The following is a 19,382-nucleotide window of genomic DNA, read 5'->3' as shown; positions in this document are numbered from 1 at the left end:
AATGGTTGAACTAGTTTACAGTCCCACCAACAGTGTAAAAGTGTTCCTGTTTCTCCACATCCTCTCCAGCACCTGTTGTTTCCTGACTTTTTAATGACTGCCATTCTAACTGGTGTGAGATGGTATCTCACTGTGCTTTTGATTTGCATTTCTCTGATGGCCAGTGATGATGAGCATTTTTTCATGTGTCTTTTGGCTGCATAAATCTCTTGAGAAGTGTCTGTTCATATCCTTTGCGCACTTTTTGATGGGGTTCTTTTTTTTCATGTAAATTTGTTTAAGTTCTTTGTAGATTTTGGATATTAGCCCTTTGTCAGATGAGTAGATTTCACAAATTTTTTCCCATTCTGTAGGTTGCCTGTTCACTCTGATGATAGTTTCTTTTGCTGTGCAGAAGCTCTTTAGTTTAATTCGATCCCATTTGTCAATTTTGGCTTTTGTTGCCATTGCTTTTGGTGTTTTAGACGTGAAGTCCTTGCCCACGCCTATGTCCTGAATGGTATTACCTAGGTTTTCTTCTAGGGTTTTTATGGTTTTAGGTCTGACATTTAAGTCTTTAATCCATCTTGAATTAATTTTTGTATAAGGTATAAGGAAGGGATCCAGTTTAAGCTTTCTACCTGTGGCTAGCCAGTTTTCCCAGTACCATTTATTAAATAGGGAATCCTTTCCCCATTTCTTGTTTTTGTCAGGTTTGTCAAAGATCAGATGGTTGTAGATGTGTGGTACTATTTCTGAGGGCTCTGTTCTGTTCCACTGGTCTATATCTCTGTTTTGGTACCAGTACCATGTTGTTTTGGTTACTGTAGCCTTGTGTAGTATAGTTTGAAGTCAGGTAGCATGATGCCTCCCGCTTTGTTCTTTTGGCTTAGGATTGTCTTCGCAATGCAGGCTCTTTTATGCTTCCATATGAACTTAAAGTAGTTTTTTCCAATTCCGTAAAGAAAGTCATTGGTAGCTTGATGGGGATGGCATTGAATCTATAAATTACATTGGGCAGTATGACCATTTTCACGATATTGATTCTTCCTACCCATGAGCATGGAATGTTCTTCCATTTGTTTGTATCCTCTTTTATTTCATTGAGCAGTGGTTTGTAGTTCTCCTTGAAGAGGTCCTTCGCATCCCTTGTAAGTTGGATTCCTAGGTGTTTTATTCTGTTTGAAGCAATTGTGAATGAGAGTTCACTCATGATTTGGCTCTCTGTTTGTCTGTTATTGATGTATAAGAATGCTTGTGATTTTTGCATATTGATTTTGTATCCTGAGACTTTGCTGAATTTGCTTATCAGCTTAAGGAGATTTTGGGCTAAGACGATGGAGTTTTCAAATTATACAATCATGTCATCTGCAAACAGGGACAATTTGACTTCCTCTTTTCCTAATTGAATACCCTTTATTTCTTTCTCCTGCCTAATGGCCCTGGCCAGATCTTCCAACACTATGTTGAATAGGAGTGGTGAGAGAGGGTATCCCTGTCTTGTGGCAGTTTTCAAAGGGAATGCTTCCAGTTTTTGCCCATTCAGTATGATATTGGCTGTGGGCTTGTCATAGATACCTCTCATTATTTTGAGATACATCCCATCAATACCTAATTTATTGAGAGTTTTTAGCATGAAGGGCTGTTCAATTTTGTTAAAGGCCTTTTCTGCATCTATTGAGATAGTCATGTGGTTTTTGTCTTTGGTTCTGTTTATATGCTGGATTACGTTTATTGATTTTCCTGTGTTGAACCAGCCTTGCATCCCAGGGATGAAGCCCACTGGATCATGGTGGATAAGCTTTTTGATGTGCTGCTGGATTTGGTTTGCCAGTATTTTATTGAGGATTTTTGCATCGATGTTCATCAAGGATATTGGTCTAAAATTCTCTTTTTTTTGTTGTGTTTCTGCCAGGCTTTCGTATCAGGATGATGCTGGCCTCATAAAATGAGTTAGGGAGGATTCCCTCTTTTTCTATTGATTGGAATAGTTTCAGAAGGAATGGTACCAGCTCCTCCTTGTACCTCTGGTAGAATTCGGCTGTGAATCCATCTGGTCCTGGACTTTTTTTAGTTGGTAAGCTATTAATTGTTGCCTCAATTTCAGAGCCTGTTATTTGTCTATTCAGGGATTCAACTTCTTCCTGCTTTAGTCTTGGGAGGGTGTATGTGTCCGGGAATGTGTCCATTCTAGATTTTCTAGTTTATTTGCGTAGAGGTGTTTATAGTATTCTCTGATGGTAGTTTGTATTTTTGTGGGATTAGTGGTGATATCTCCTTTATCCTTTTTTATTGTGTCTATTTGATTCTTTTGTCTTTTCTTCTTTATTAGTCTTGCTAGCGGTCTATCAATTTTGGTGATCTTTTCAAAAAACCAGCTCCTATAATTTTCAATATATTTTTTCGAAATATAATTTTTTGAAATAAGTAAACATTATTTTTAAAATATTTAATGGTAAGAAACATTATTTTATTGCTAACTACTGAATTATAGAAACAAGAGAAAACATGGAGGCCTTTCATAAATTCACCCTATTATGAAGACTTTAATTTAAAAATTTCTAACAAACGCCATATAATCATCTAATTAAGCCACTCCTTATACATAGGTTGTAATCACTATGAAGGTATTCACTGAAATTGGTTCTTTGATGTGAAATTTAGTATAATTTAATTGAGTAGTTCTATTTTGTTTGTGGTAAGGGCAGAAGACATTTTATTTATTTCCCAGTTGTTAATACTTGTTTCAGATTTTCTTGTGATAAACATTATTCTGTTTTCAGTGTATCTTTTTCTCTACATCCAGAGAGGGCCAACTCAATTCTGATTGCTATTTTCCAAATTTTTCTTTATACACTAGCATTATTTTATTCAGCAGTAATGTTACTTTCTAGAATGCAGTTGTGTGATTAGAACAATCTCTAACTCTCTTAGGCCATCTGGGATCTATTTAAAACATACTGTAGGAGAAAATAAAGCAATTAATTATTGTTCTGTAGTGTCAATTTTGTATTTGTAAATGTAGAGAAAATTCAAATCTCTATGATAACATTGATTATAACTGTACAACCCTATGTAAGTGAAAGAAATTTTTATTCATTTACTTAATAAAATTTGGGAGGCCAGGCGTTGTGGCTCATGCCTGTAATCCCAGCACTTTGGAAGGCAGAGGTGGGCAGATCACGAGGTGAGGAGATCGAGACCATCCTGGCCAACATGAGGAAACCCCGACTCTACCAAAAAAAAGAAAAAAATTCAAAAATTATCTGGGCATGGTGGTGCGTGCCTGCAATCCTGGCTACTCTGGAAGCTGAGGCAAGAGAATTAGTTGCTTGAACCACGGACTCAGAGGTTGCAGTGAGCTGAGATCATGCCACTGTGCTGCAGCCTGGCGACAGAGCGAGACTCTGTCTCAAAAAACAAAGTTGGGAACTATAAGAATTATATTTTGCAAATCTCTAACATGATTCAATTTTGTATGGCCTTTCGTGTCATTTTGAAAAAATTGTAAGCTTAATGTATGTGTTTCTAGTCTCCACAGGATGGTTTTATTTATATATATATGTGTACACACACACACACACACATATATATAAAATCTTTAAAATTATTCAATTGGGCTGCAAACAGCACATAGTATTTTCTGAAATGACCATTGTGGGTTCATTGTATGTAATGTAAAGCTTAGTTATATGGTTATAGGCTAAATTTTAAAAACTTTACATGTAGTAATAAGTCTAAATCAGTAGACCAAAATATTACTTGTAGTATTACTTAAATTATAACTTAAAACTAGAAATCCAAAAATATGTGAAACTAAATACATCAAATCTCTGGATTATTGAATTTGAGATTTTTTTTTAGCTAAATACATTTTCTACATCTTCTAATGATAAAAAGCTACACATGACATGTAAAGTTTCTAAAATGTAGCCTATTAACATATGGCTAAGCTTTTAAATTACATATTTTTAAATGGAACCAGATGTCAAGAATTGTGAGGGGTCTGACAGTTTGCCATACAAATTAACCTGCTACAATTTTACTGATGCTAGTGGAAGACTCTATAACCAGAGGTAAAGAATGGTTCATTATCAAAGCAATAACAGTATCAAGAATATCAACATTTTTATGCCAATTCCCTGAGCCCCAATTCCCACAAGGTGATATAAACAGTCAGTGACACCTGTACACACACTGTGGATTGTATCACAAAAGAGGACTCCTAAGCTTCGGGAACTCAACTATTTTATGAGAATCTGTGTATATACCTGAGAGCTATATATACCTAAGAGCTATAGTTAATTTCAAGCATAGTGCCATTCCTTACCAGTTTTTGAAAGAAACCTTTTGAGTTGAGATTGTAAACTGTTAATATATTTTGGTTCTAACTGCTGATATGCATATTAACATAAATATTTTTCAAATATGTCTTTAAGTTTCTCATAGAATAGACTTTTAACATTTTAAATAACATTTTGAGAGCATCTATAATATTATAATATTAAAACACAGCTTTCATGTTTTTCTTTCTTAGTCTCAACAATTGTGAGATTTCAACGGGTGAAGGCTACAATTAGATTTAGAGGCATCAGGGTCAAACTTGTTGGTTCCTAGTTTTCATTCTAATTTAATTGAATATCAATAAAATATGTTATGGTATCTCTGACTAGATTTAAAAACTAAAAATTCAAATGAACTTTTAAATTAGTCTTCACTTTGATCTGGACCAGGCTTTCTTTTGATATTGCATAATATTTTCTAAAAGTTCAAAAAAGTTATTTTGGAAGTTGTGTCCTAGTCAAGCTATGCCAGGTACATGTTAATTAGCACTTTCATTCTATTGCTCTAAAAATTCAATCTTAAGCTCAGAAAATACATTTATTTTTCTGTAATAAAACAAATTATGTGGCATCTTGTGTTGCCTACTAGAAAGTAATTTGGTTCATATTATTTGGAAGAAATATATTCTTTTTAGTTTATTACTTTGAATAATTTTTTACTAAAAAAGTTATCTGACTTGCACATACATTGTTTAGATAAAATTTCTATCTAACAAATTATAACGTAATTTTATTAACAGCATTTAGTTACGAAAAGTTTTTAGTATTAAGAGTTTTGAACAATGTGTATGGTCCATGGGTGCAAAAGTTTTTTCATCATTTTAATAAAAATTCAAAGTTATGAAATAAATATTTTTTCATCTTAGCCTACAGGGAGATTTATTTTACTTACCTGACTTAGAGGTATTCAAAATGCTACATGGAGCAATATTAAAGGGTCCTTTAAGTGCAAGTGGAATTGAATCCCATTTTCCCTTAACTTTATGAAAAAGAAAGGAATAACATTCAATCTTTCTGTTTCTATTCTCTTGCTTGTTATTGAACTGCGTCTTCTTTAGTGAATGACTAGAGCTTTCATGAGTTTGCGGGAAGAATAAGAAAGAAGGCTTATATATGAATTTTATCACAATGTGTTGTGTTTTCTTGCATGAAAAAGATGTGTAGTTACCAAGTGACATAACTGGAATTCAAACTTTACTGTCTCAAAAGTATAAAAAAGATGGATATTTGGAAAGGTAACTCATGATGGATGAATAAATAACTTACTTATATCTAGAAACATACACAGATGAACACCTTTCTAATAATACCTACGAACTTACTTTCGAATGTCAACTTGCATACTTGGGAGCTTGACCGACTCATCAAAGATAATAAAATACTTGGTCTATATCTACACTTCTGAATTTCTTCAGACATATTGCTAACTTCCTATCCCACGTGTTGTCAAATTTGAGAATTAATTTATCTTTCCTTCATTCATTTTAATAAGGATTAAAAAGGATCTTATTTCAATGGAATAAAGAAACTGGGGAAAAATATAATACAACATTAACTTGGGCCAGAAAGAAAATAGTTTATAAAAAGGCATTTCAGCTATCCCATCAGTTCAAAAGTTTTCCTCATATAAAATATTTTTTATAATTCCATCATGTGAAGGATGAATGGAAACATTTTGGCAGTGAGTTAAGCCTGGAATGAAAAAGGCTGTTCTTGGATGCAGCTTTCCTCTCTTTTGTAAGGGAAAACTGAATAATGTGACGAGCTAGAAGAAAGTGTTTCCCAGCTTTCATTGCTGCTAGGTTTGTTCATATGTACAACTTCTGCTCACTTGTATAAAAGTATAAGCTAGCTAGGAGTTCAGGGAAGGTTCCCTAAGTGGAAGGAGCTCAAAGCTTTTTTTTTTTTTCCCTCTCCTACTTTCTCCTATTGCTTGACTGAAGCACGAGTATAATCACTGGAGATTTAATAGTCATTTTTGACACTGAAGTGACTTTGAAGATAAAAGCTAGGCTCTTAAAGATAGAACTGTGGAAAAAGAGAAGTATGAGTCCCTGAGGACCGTGTATAGCTGCATATAAACTCCAAACTGCTTTTTACATGACAGAGAATTACCTCCTATCTTGTTTAAGCCACTGGCCCTTAAGCTTGACTGCAGAATGAACATTCCTGAAGAGTTTTGAATATTTGAGATGCCAGGGTTCTATCCCTAGATATTATGATTTAACTTCTATAGAATGCATTGGGAATCTTCAAAGCTCCCCAAATAGCTCTAAGACGAAGCAGTTTGATAACCACTGGTTTAAAAGTTACTTCTTTTTTTGGGTGAGGGAGTAGATTTTTACAGCCGAAGACTTCGTTAACTTTTACATCTTATCTTACACAGTTGGATTTAAGTAAAATTTTTGTATTTATTATAGCCTGGTAATCTCAGATGGATCCCCAGATACAAAATGTATCATATCAAATATGTTAAAGCTGAGCTAGTTTCTGTCTACTACAGTTAGGAAACTGTATAACTTTAGTATTCACTACTTAAAAGTACAACCAAAGATAAATTTATTTAAAAATTTATGGATATTCTGTTAACGTGTCTGGCACAATATTTCCAGGGTGACAGTGAGTAGCAAATAAAATTGAAACATTTTTGCTGTATTATGTTGTAGGGAAGATTATTTCTCATAATAAGGAGTTTAAATTTACTGATTTGATTATTTTAATTAAATTTAAATAATAAATTTAAACAGAATTTAAAGTGTTTAAAAATATTAACATTTGTATAAATTTAAGGGCTACAAGTACAGTTTTGTTATGTGGGTATTGCACAGTGACGAAGTCTAAGCTTCTAGTGTAACCATGACCTGAATAACATTACATTGAACCCATTAAGTAATTTCTCATTCCTCACACCTCTAGCGCCCTTCCACCCTTACACGTCTCCAGTGTCTATTATTCCACACTCTATGTCCATGTGTATACCTTATTTAGTTCCCACTTATAAGTAAAAATATGCAATATTTGACTTCCTGTGTCTTAGTTGTTTCACTTAAGATAAAAGCCTCAAGGTCCATTCAGGTTGCTGCAAAATATGTGATTTCATTCCTTTTTATGGCTGCGTAGTATTCTATTGTCTATGTATTTTATATTTTCTTTCTCTAATTATCTATTGGTGGACACTTAGATTGATTCCATGTCTTTGCTATTGTGAATAGTGTTGTGATAAACATGTGAGTGCAGGTTATCTATTGCATATAATTTTTTTCGGGGGTAGATACCCAGTAGTGTGATTGCTGGATTGAATGGCAATTCTATTTTTTAATTCTTTGAGAAATCTTCATACTGTTTTCCGCAAGGGACTAATATCCAGAATTAATGAGGAACTCAAACAACTCAGCAACAACAATGAACAAATAACCTATTAAAAAGTGGGCAAAGAAAATGAACAGACATTTTTTAAAAGAAGACATGCAGACGACCAACAAACATGTGAAAAAATGCTCACCACCGCTAATTATCAGAGAAATGCAAATTAAAACCACTATCTTACACCTATCAGAAATGCTATTATTAAAAATTCACAAAATAACAGACGTTGTCAAGGATAAGGACAAAAGGGAGCACTTACACACTGTTTGTGGGAAAGCAAATTAGTATTTTTGAAATCCTTAAGACTATAAGAGGCTAGATTGAGTTACCTGGATAATATGGAGCCAAATTTAAAGTAGCTTTTATAAAAGCTGAGTATGGGCTATCAGGACGTTTTAGAATCCTGAGAACCCCAGAAAGAGGGGCGCATCCAGTCACTCACTAGTATTTTTTTATGGGCTTTTATCAGGTATTCAAGGGAAAGACTGGTGAAAAGTCAGGAGACATGGAAAAGCCCTTCTTAGAGGCACAGGTAAGCAAGACTTGTCAATGTTTGAGGTTTGACAAGAGTACTTGGAGAAGTCCATTCATGCTCTGGGCCCTGCATGAATACAAAGTGGTGATAGGTTACCACTGAGGGACATGCACACACACACACACACACACACACAGCTGAGGAAATTGTCCGCACACCTAAACTATGAGAAATATACAAGGAAGCTTTAAAAAAATTACACAGGATAAAAATCTAAATTTATGTAAAACATTAAGAATTCTGGAAATGATAAACTGGGTAAAAATAATGTATGATTTTGTTTTTAGTTTTATTCTCTGTGAAAGATAATTGTGCTGCGCATGGTGGCTCACACCTGTAATCCCAGTACTTTGGGAGGCCGAGGCAGGTGGATCACCTGAGGTCAGGAGTTCCAGACCAGCCTGGCCAACATGGGGAAACCACGTCTCTACTAAAAATAGAAAAATTAGCTAGGTATGGTGGCACATGCCTGTAATCCCAGCTACTTGGGAGGCTGAGGCAGCAGAATCACTTGATCCCAGGAGGCAGAGGTTGCAGTGAGCAGAGATCATGCCACTGCACTCCAGCCTGGGGAACAAAGCAAGACTCTGTCTCAAAAAAAAAAAAAAAAAAAGGAATTGATAGTTAAAAGCGAAAGTAATCATAACTTTGGGGATCTATAACATATTTTGATGTAAAATATAGGACAAGAATAAGAGAGGGAAAGGAAAGTGAACTGTGGTAAGTTTTTCACATATGTGAAAAGTTATATGAAGGTTAATTATGATAGGTTAAATGTGTATGATGGTTAATATTGTTAATCTGTATATAAAATTCTGGAAAATTAAATATTCTTGTAATGTGATTCATTTCTTGTCTGTGGATAGTTGAGTACCTTAATTCTTTTAAGTATTTTTAAAAAATATTCTTTGGTTTTAAAAATTCGTAATGTTGTGAACTGAAATAAGTGATGTATACCCTCTTGATTTATTTTCAATTCCTGTTTCATTTCATTATTCAAGCTTTATAATACATTTTCAAATGTTTTAAAGTAGTACTAACTATCAAGTTTGAATTTTGATGGGTTTCTTTACTATTCTTGAATTTTTTCCCATTGAATTTATTCTCGGTTTGTCATTTACTAATCTTTTATTTTATTTGGTATCCCAATAAATTGAGGAGTCAGTTTAGGAAATATTGAAAACTTTATAGAATGAACTTTTGTATCCAGGAACATGATGCATCTTTCCATTTATTAACATATTTTATTTTGTTCCTCATTAGTGTTTTATTATATTCTTTCCATACTTTTGACTTACTGCTTATTACCGTGTATGCAATATTTGTTTTTCCATAAATATGGAACTAAATTCCAATAATAACTGAATGTTGTTTGTGCACTAGAAACTGTTCATTCTTACACATTGATTTTATAAAATGAAAATACTAGATTTTAGGTTTATTTGTAATATTAAACCTGGAATTTCTACATATATAATCATATTATCTAAAATATAATGGCAATGTTTTGCCTCCTTTCCAATGCCTTTTTACTGCTTTTGACTTCTTGTCTTGTTCCAGACTTTAAAAGGAAGACTTCTGAGGTTCCAACTTAATCATTGTGTTTGATTTTGTTTTGACTTGCGTTATTTTTTAGAGACAGGGTCTTGCTCTGTCACCCAGGTTGGAGTGCAGTGGTGCAATCATAGCTCATTGTAATTTTGAGCCCCTGGACTCTTAAGGATCTTCCTGCCTCAGTCTACCTTGTAGCTGGGACTACTTTTCGACAGCATCATCTTTGCTATTTTCTTTCTCTCTCTCTCTCTTTCTTTCTTTCTTTCTTTTCTTCTTTCTCTTTCTTTCTTTCTTTTTTTCTTTCTTTCTCTTTCTTTCTTTCTTTCTTTCTTTCTTTTCTTCTTTCTCTTTCTTTCTTTCTTTTTTCTTTCTTTCTCTTTCTTTCTTCTTTCTTTCTTTCTTTCTTTCTTTCTTTCTTTCTTTCTTTCTCTTTTCTCCCTCCCCTCCCCTCCCCTCCCCTCCCATCCCCTCCCCTCCCCTCCCCTTTCCTTTTCTTTGCTTTCCTTTCCTTTCTTTTTATAAACACAGGGTTTTGCCATGTTGCCCAGGCTGGTGTTGAACTTCTGGGCTAAAGTGATCTTCCCACTTCCACCTTCCAAAGTACTGGGATTGCAGGTGTGAGCCACTCTGCATGACCATGACAATAATTTTTATTGGGCATGATGATAATTTTTGTCAACAGCTATGATTTGATCATGTTATTTTAATTATTCATAAAAAAGTAATTATTTCCCAATATTAAACAGTCCTTGCATTCCTGAAACAACCCTATTTTGTCGTACAGTATTGCCCTTATAATGTATAATTCTGTTATGTATATAATGTATAATTCTGTAATGTCTTATTGAATATCTTTGCATTAATAGTCGTATTTGTTAAGGTTTTGTGAGTTTTTCATTATCAAACACTAATATTAGTCTTATATACTTTAAAAAAATAATTGGAACAAACTTTTAATTATTGTGATGCTGTAAATGTATGCATTGCTGACACTTGTGTAGACCTAGATTCAAATGCAAAATAACTATCTTCATAAATTTTTAGAAGGATTATTTTCCATTGACCTTTGTAATATTTGTTCTTTGCCTCAAATTTGTCCTATGTCTGATATTAGATATAATATATAATATTTTAATAAGCATTTATTTAGCTGGCCTTTCTTTACTTCCTTCTATCTTCCCTTTCTTCCCTCTTCCCTCCTTCCCTCCCTTCTTCCCTTTTTTCTTTCTTTTCTCCCTTTTTCCTTTTTTTGTGTGTGCTGTCTTTGAGTTTGCGAAGTGATTAATTTCCTTTATTAAGCTTATCTTTGAATTTTTAAATTTTATTTTAAATTTTATGTAAAAGATAAATTTTACTTAAAAAGATATATATACATAGTTTAAGAAGTCAAAACCTCAACAAGTCATATTCCATAAACAAGGTTACCATGCTTTACTTTTCCATTTCCCAATTCCTACATTTTAGATTCAAGTGGTTTCATCTATTTGGACATTTATTCTGGCATTTACATCCATATTTATAAATAATTTGTTTATGTTACTATTTCTTGCTTTATTCAGAACTGTAGTATATTTAGTCATTTATTTGACTTTCTAGTAAGAGAATCTCAAGTTTTTGTTTACAATAACCATTAACTTTACAGGATTGTGCTAGGTACTTAGATGTCAACACAGAGTATGTGGTAGTGTTATTTTATTACAGAGATATGATAGTGTTGTGCTGTGAAGAGTATGGGAAAGTCAGTACACATAGTGGAGACAACTTCTGTCTCCACTTGCTTCCTCATGGTTTGGCTCCTTTCTGAAGTTGGCTTAATAACTGCATCATCCAGGTAGAATACTGGAAGATGCCACTCTTTTTTCTTGGAATGATTCTTCCTTTAAAAGTATTTAATGGACACTTAATCTCTTTTTTCTCACCAAATATATCATTGTAATTATATATATAAAAATATATATAAAATGTATTTTTAAATATGTAAACAAAATATATAAATATATAAATAAAAGTTATGCATGTGTATATATTTATATACACACATATGGTGTGTATATACACACAAAACACATATGGTGTTTGTGGCAGAGCTGAGAGCAGTGGGGAGTACATGTCATTAAAATGAAACAGCCAATTGGGATCAATCAGCCATGATCAAATGGCACTATTTCCAAATTGCATAGAGGAAGTTTATCCTAGAAGAGTTTGGAGGTTGACCCTTGGCTTACTAGTGTAAAACGTGTTACCAGATATATATATATATATAGTTGCCAGTTTATATATACACACACACACCAGTTACACACACACACACACACACACACACACACACACACACACACACACACGAAGTCTGAGTCCCTTCATTGTTCTTGTTTCTCTGCTTTCCTTTTTGCTTTTTTGGTTTGATTTCTGCTCTCTTTGTTAACATCGTTCTCTAATGGGAGATGCTACTTGATTATCTATTCATGTTTAACAATTAGGCAATACCGACTGCTTGGAAGGAAATCGAAGACTTTTTAACTGATAGGCTAATTTATTCGGGAATATGACTGCTGGTATTACTGTCTTTTCCCTTTGGTTGGTTCATTTCTCCAAACAGAAATTGTTAAATCTTTTGCCTGGAGTTATTGAGTCAAACTGGAGAGGAAGCTTGAGGAAGAGGTTAAGTGGAGAAAGAAGGTCTCTGCATTGTTTGTTGACTTTCACTTACTATTTACAGCACAATACTATCACATGTAGTAATTCCTGCTTTCCTTCAGTCAAATGTTATTCTGCCTTTAAGTATCCAAATAATGAGTCTCGTGTTTCTGTCAGAGTTTGTGGGTGTAGTCACATTACAACTGGCTTTTAAAGGAGATCTGAGCCTAATAACTTTTTATATTGATTTTAAGGTCTGCCTCTTTTCTGCTTCATCTACAAAACAGCCTTCAGAAGTGTTGGTTGGCTCTCATACCTGAGCCTTTCCTACAGCAACATGAATCAATATATTTCCTTGGATGACCCTTGTAAACTGAAGTATGTTTTCTGTGGTTTGTAATGTCTCCACTTATCCATTTGCTTTCCAGCTACCAGTATTATCATATTTCATTAGCAATTGTGTCCTTTGCCATTCTATTTTCTTGTTTGTGGAGGTTTTTATATACCTTTATTCATATTTCAGTGAGGTTTTGGTAGCAAGTTTATTTTTAATCACATATATTTAGCCAGAACCTTTCTAGATGTGTTTCCATTTTTTTTTTCACTTTTTGGGGATTATTTTATTATAAGTGTGTTTCATGCAAGTATGTTGAATGTATGTGCAAATGGGTGCATGACAAGGTGGGGAATCTTAAAGAATCTGCCTGGATATATAAGGTTTAATTCATTCTCATTATTTTTTATGATTATGCTTTTGGGATTATTTCTGAAAACTTATTTTCTCTTCCCTATTTATCATTCTTTTTTCTTTTTTTTAGTATTTCATTCTATTAGACTATTTGAAATATTTTATTTCTTTTTTCCTTTACTTACAATTATTCCTTTTTTCTTTTACTCTTGTTTCTCTTATCCATACCTTCCCTTGTATATCCTGTAAGGTAATTTTCCCTTACCTTTACTTCTTTTTTACCCTTACACATAAAATTTAAACAGAATATTTTAACTTATAACTTTTTTAACTTTTTTACACTTACACTTAAAATTTAAAAGGAATATTTTAACTATTAATTTTCTAATATTGTTTAGATTAACATTTTATTTATATCCTGCCAATGAAACACACATCCCCTACCTCTTCATCTGAAATCATCTCAGATTTTTATTCTAAATGTTTGTATATTTTTATGTTATACATAAATAATGTTGACTCAAACTTACTTTTAATATATAATCTATATTTCTATGTCCTTGATTTATCTTTCTTCCTTTTGGTTAAACTATAGATGCTATACTGAAGTTGGTAGCATTTCTGAGGATTTGCTTTTCCAAATTGCTAGTTTTTTTTTTTTCTTATATTTGGATGCCAATAGGGAGAGGCTGTAAGTGAATAAGTGTACTGACTTGCTCACCAATCCAGGGTTCCATATCTTTTTCCAGATATCCCACTTCAGAAAAATTAAGCCGTAAGCTGAGTTTGTCAGCAAATCATGAATCACAATATCCTCGGGTCCTAATCCACCTTTTCTTTTCCACCTTCCTCTATCTTTTCCTTCCCTTTTCCTTTTCGCCTTCCTTTTTCACAATTAATTTTCCCATGCTAGTTTTGTAGAGGTACAATTACTCCAGGCTCTAATCTGATTCCTTCACTAGCCTCAACTGAGCCTTAGAATCTTTTCCAGGAAGATCTTTCCATTTGTTTCAGAAAAATATTTCTCAACTGTCAGACAATAATAATATCTAGAAGCAATAATTAGCATACAAATTACAGGGAAGAAACCTCAGGGAAGGGGCTTGGAAATCTGAATTTTTTTTTAATAGATACGTGAAGATTCTTATTAGATAACTGTTTTCAAGATTTTAACCTGAGTAAAAAAACACTGTTTCCAGTGCATATGTGCAAGCATATGTGCTGTCACAAGGATCTAACTGAATAAGTTATTCTTAGTCATTTGTGATTACTGACACTGAAAATTATCCCAAAGTCCCTTTATGCTTTGGGTAGTTGTTGATAATTAGCTTGGAGTTTGAGTCTTAGAGCAGTCTTTTAAAAGAACTGCTTTTGGTTTTCTGTTATATTTTTTCTGCTTCAAATGCTTCAGCTGAGGCCAGTGCAACATTTTATGGAATGAGTGCTTAGGGTTGAAGAGAACCAAAGCCAAAGGTGTCTGTGGCAGAGCTGAGAACAGTGAGGAGTACATTTCATTAAAATGAAACTGCCAATTGGGATAACTCAGCCATGATCAAATGGCACTATTTCCAAATAGCATAGAGGAAGTTTATCCTATAAAAGTTTGGAGGTTGAGCCTTGGCTTACTAGTGCAAAATGTATTACCAGTTTATTTCCTAAATGACCAGGTGCCATATTACAACATTTACTCTAGGAATAAAGAAGGAAATTAATGGAGAGAACAATATTATGTGAAACAACTATTATACTTCCTCCTTATCTGCATATATTAAATCTGCATTGACAGTCTGAGATTGATTAGTAAAGACAAATTTCATTGCTTCTGAGTGAATAGTTGTGGTATTTTAATTACCTCTGAGTAGAGGAACAGCTAAAACTAACAACATCTAATAGTATAAAATTAAACAACAGCACTCTTTTTGTTTGACTTTACATATAGGATTGAACATATCATCCTAACCCTGAATATTTCTTTAGGATGTATGCTTGCATGTTAAGTTTTTGTTTGCAGGCAAAATAGAGATAAGATAGGCTGTATTACTTTCATGAAATATGTAGTATAAACCGTGATCCAATCTTTATAAAAGTAAATCATTTGTGAAAACATTATTATTGTCGGTCAACCTATGGAGAGACTATAAACAATGAGCAGCTATTTTAAAATAATTTTAAAATATTTGTGTAAAACCTAAGAGAGTAGTTAAGTCTAACTTTACTTATCTATGCAGTGACTTGACTGGCTTTCATGTCAAATTTATTTTAAAATTTAGATTGAAACTTCCAGGAAATAGGCAACAGCTATAAGCTCTAGGCCTGAACATATTTAACCTTGTATTTGGCTGGCCAGTGTTGTTATATAGCTTCACATTGCTGTAGCTTTTAGCTGATTAAATATCCATGTGTCTGGGTTTGCTCTGTCTTCACCAAGTGTTCTTTGTTTGTCCTGACTCTGTTCTGGAGGTTAAGTAAACTCATGTTCTCCAGTCTTTTCTTTTTTTTCTGTTGTCACCCTCCAGACCTTTTATATTTTTCTTGGTTGATTTAAGATTCTGACTTTTATTAGTAGTAAAATGCATAGAAAAATTCTTCTCACCTTGAAGCACTATTCTTGAAACCTGAACGTAACGGTATATTTCTGATTCTTTGTTCGTACTTCTTCTTGGCAAGGAAGACGTAGCACAAATATGCTGCATAATAGAAAGGTCATACTCTTCCTGCATCACTGTCATCTAGCTTGGTCCAAAAACATTTTTACCCCCCAAATACTTATACTATATGTAACAAATCTATTCTTGTTACTATAATTGCCTAATGTAAGGGCAACAATTTTTCTTCAACTTTTAAAAATATTAGAATGCTAACAAATATACTTAAAAATTATTGAACAAACTATGCCTTTCTACAAACATATGTTTTCCCCACACTGTAACTAATAACAACTTTTAAAATTTATTTATATTTCAATCAAAATGTGCTATGAGTAGTTAAGAAGACTCTTAAGGCCTAAAATATTCTTAATGACTCTACCAAGTTATTTTAGTTTAGTATACAGACATTGGAGGGAGTACTCTTAAATTAATTTGTAAACATAAATATCAGATTTTAAGGTTTATCTTAGGTCTTATTAGCTGTCTGTCTGTGTAAAGCAATTGGAAAACAGGATATTTAGCTACCAGAGCAGTTATAATTAAAGTTAATATACATACATTTCTACAACATTGCAATTATCTATAACAAAACATTTGCATTGTCAAAATGCAAGTGCAAATAAAACCCAAATTCACACTACAGATTCTAATTAGTTATCAGACAGTGATATATAATGAATAAGTTCAAGCCAAAGAATCTTAAAATATTAGCAAAATTTATTGTCTTCTTATTTTGACCCTGTCCCAGAGGTTCCACTGTGCTTTGTGTGTCTCTCCTCCTCTTGTCTTTCAGTTAATTTGATGTTCAGTTGTGATATTTTCATGAGTCTATGCTTATTACTTAAATGACTTACAATGTTTCCACAGAAAATTTTGGAAATGGCTCACATACTCTAATACTTTGTGGAATAGTTTGTGGAAAGCCTCTGCACTGGACTTGTTTTAATTTATGATTGTGTGGAGGGTAAAACTGAGTATAAAGATTTAAAAAATTGTTAAATAATATGAGTATATACTGAAAATGTCTACTATGGATGATATGTGCCACAAACAATGGCTATGAATGGGACTTCTATCCCTCATCCATCTCATATCCTTCTGGGAATATAGGAGGATTTTGTTTCTATTAGTGACTGCACTCCAGCAGTTAGCTGGAGCCATGATCTGTGATAGAAAGTGAAATTGTCACTTTCTGGTTGAGGCATTGAATTAAGTCTCTCTTAAGAGAGACTCTTTAGTACTATCTTCCCTGGCCACAGTGAAAATGAAGACCACAAATACCCCGTGGTGTAGCTCCAAGATGGTAGTGTCTACCTTAGACCCTGAGTGACTGTGAATTAGTCTCCACCCCTGTCACTCACCAACCACATTTTGCACGTATAAAAAGAAATAAGTTTTGTTTGAAGCTGTTGAGATTTGGAAGTTGTCAGTTATTCTAGCATCACCTAGTCTTAACTGTTCAATGTATGTATTAGTCTGTTCTCATGCTGCTAATAAAGACATACCAGAGATGGGGTAATTCATAAACAAAGAAAAAGAGATTTAATGGACTCACAGTTCCGCATGGCTGGGGAGGCCTCACCATCATGGCAGACCGGGAAGGAGGAGCAAAGCCATGTCTTACATGGCAGCAGGCAAGAGAGCATGTGCAGGGGAACTCCCCTTTGTAAAACCATCAGATCTCTTGAGACTTACTATGGCAAGAAGAACACCGAAAAGACCTGCCCTGTGATTCTATTACCTCCCAGCAGGTTACTCCCACGGCACTTGGGGATTTGGGGAACTACAAGTAAAGATGAGATTTAGGTGGGGACACAGCCAAACCATATCAATGTATTATCTTATATTTAATTGCTTTAGTTTAAACAGCACAAATCTGTGAGATATCATTCACCTTTTCCAGATGAAGAGACAAACTTCAGAAGTTAAAAGGGCAAATTTAAGGAAAATAGCTGGAGTAAATTCCAAGCCTGGTATTCTTTCTACTATTTCAACTGCATTGTAAAGACAATTGTAAAATATAGTTGCATTGTGTTTCATATTAGGACTGTATTGGATTGCTGGATTACACAGGGTTACACAGAGAGCAATTTAGGAAAGGCAGGGAGCAGAACTGCCGTCATTTTTTAGTTTTCAGTTTTAGTCTAGCTAAAGTGAAAACATCTGCTGTCTTCTTCGCTGTTATAGCTGTTGGAGGTGCTCTTCTTAGGTTGATGGTGAGCCTGAGGGGAGAAAACCAGCTGAATGTGCTTAGAAGGATTTGTTTTCTCTTAGGTTAGAAGGTTACCTTAGCACAGCCTTCATCGTAGAAATGCAAGCAGAAAGGTAAAAGACTTTAGTACTGCCTGCTGCTTCATGTTGCTCCTTTTGGGGACAATATATTTTTAAGATGCCCTTTTGGCACAAAATGTGTGGTCAGACCCTGTTCTGGTATTTGGTTTAGATAAAGGATCATTGTAAGCATAGTTCAAATGAGAGATTAATTTCACATACTGGACGTTGTGTATTGGGGAGAATAAGAAAGTATTAGAGGAGAAAGATTATCCTGAGTACATGAGAACAATGGTTACCTATTTAGGATCTGAAATCAGAACACTTACGATCTGGGTGACTTTGGGATGGTTATATAATCTCTTCAATTCAGATGCTTTATCCTTTAAAAGAGAGAATAATACAGTTTGGTGAGTTTTAATGAGGCCATATATGTAAAGCACTTATCTGAGTGTCTGGGACTTAGAAAGCAATCAAATAATGTTAGGATTTGAAGGTTTTCCAAGTTTTCAATCAGTTGAGATACAGACTTTTATGTTTATTGGAATACTGGTATGTGAATTGCAGAATTCAACTTAGACAAGAGGCCACCATTGGTATTGACATGTTTAACTGAACCAAGTTATTGTATTAGTCAGCTTTTTTAGGTGATATTGTGGTAACAAGCTATCTCAAATATCTGTAGGCTTACAAAAACAAAGGTTTAGTTCTTGTTTACACTGTACATTGGCTGTAGTTCATATTAGGCTCTGCACTATGTCTTTATTCCAGGATCCAGAATGAAGGCATAGATGCTATTCAGGATATTATTAGGCTGGTGGTACAGAAAAATAAAGGAGTGGTTGATTTGTGAAATAACTTTTCTTAGAAGTAGCACCCGTCACTTCCACAGATATTTCATTGGCTAAAACAAGTCAACTGACAAGCCTGATATCAGTGTGACAGAGATATATAATCTACCTTTTAGAAAGAAGCTGTGGATGTTCTTACAGTAATACAGTTGACAAGAGTTCACACTTTAGGTGTAAATATTTATTTGCTTTTCTTTCATAAGAAAAGCACATTTGCCCTCTCCCCAAGTGCAATGTCGATCATTGAGTTGGGTTCAAGTTCTGTGAGTGATTACCTTTGCATGAGCTCTGGATGTGGCTTTGCTTATTTGGGGAGTTATTAACTATAAAATAAATGTATTTTTCCCCTACAATCTATTTATATAACGGAACAGGGGAAGGGTAACATATATATATATATATATATACACACACACACACATATGTATATATCAAGGTTTTATATATATATATATGTATATCATGGGGGAATATGGTCAGAAAATTTATGAAGTTAGCTCTTTTAAGAAT

Source organism: Nomascus leucogenys, chromosome 1a (genome assembly GCF_006542625.1).
Source record: "Nomascus leucogenys isolate Asia chromosome 1a, Asia_NLE_v1, whole genome shotgun sequence".
In the NCBI taxonomy this organism is placed as follows: domain Eukaryota; kingdom Metazoa; phylum Chordata; class Mammalia; order Primates; family Hylobatidae; genus Nomascus; species Nomascus leucogenys.
This window is presented reverse-complemented; position numbering follows the sequence as displayed.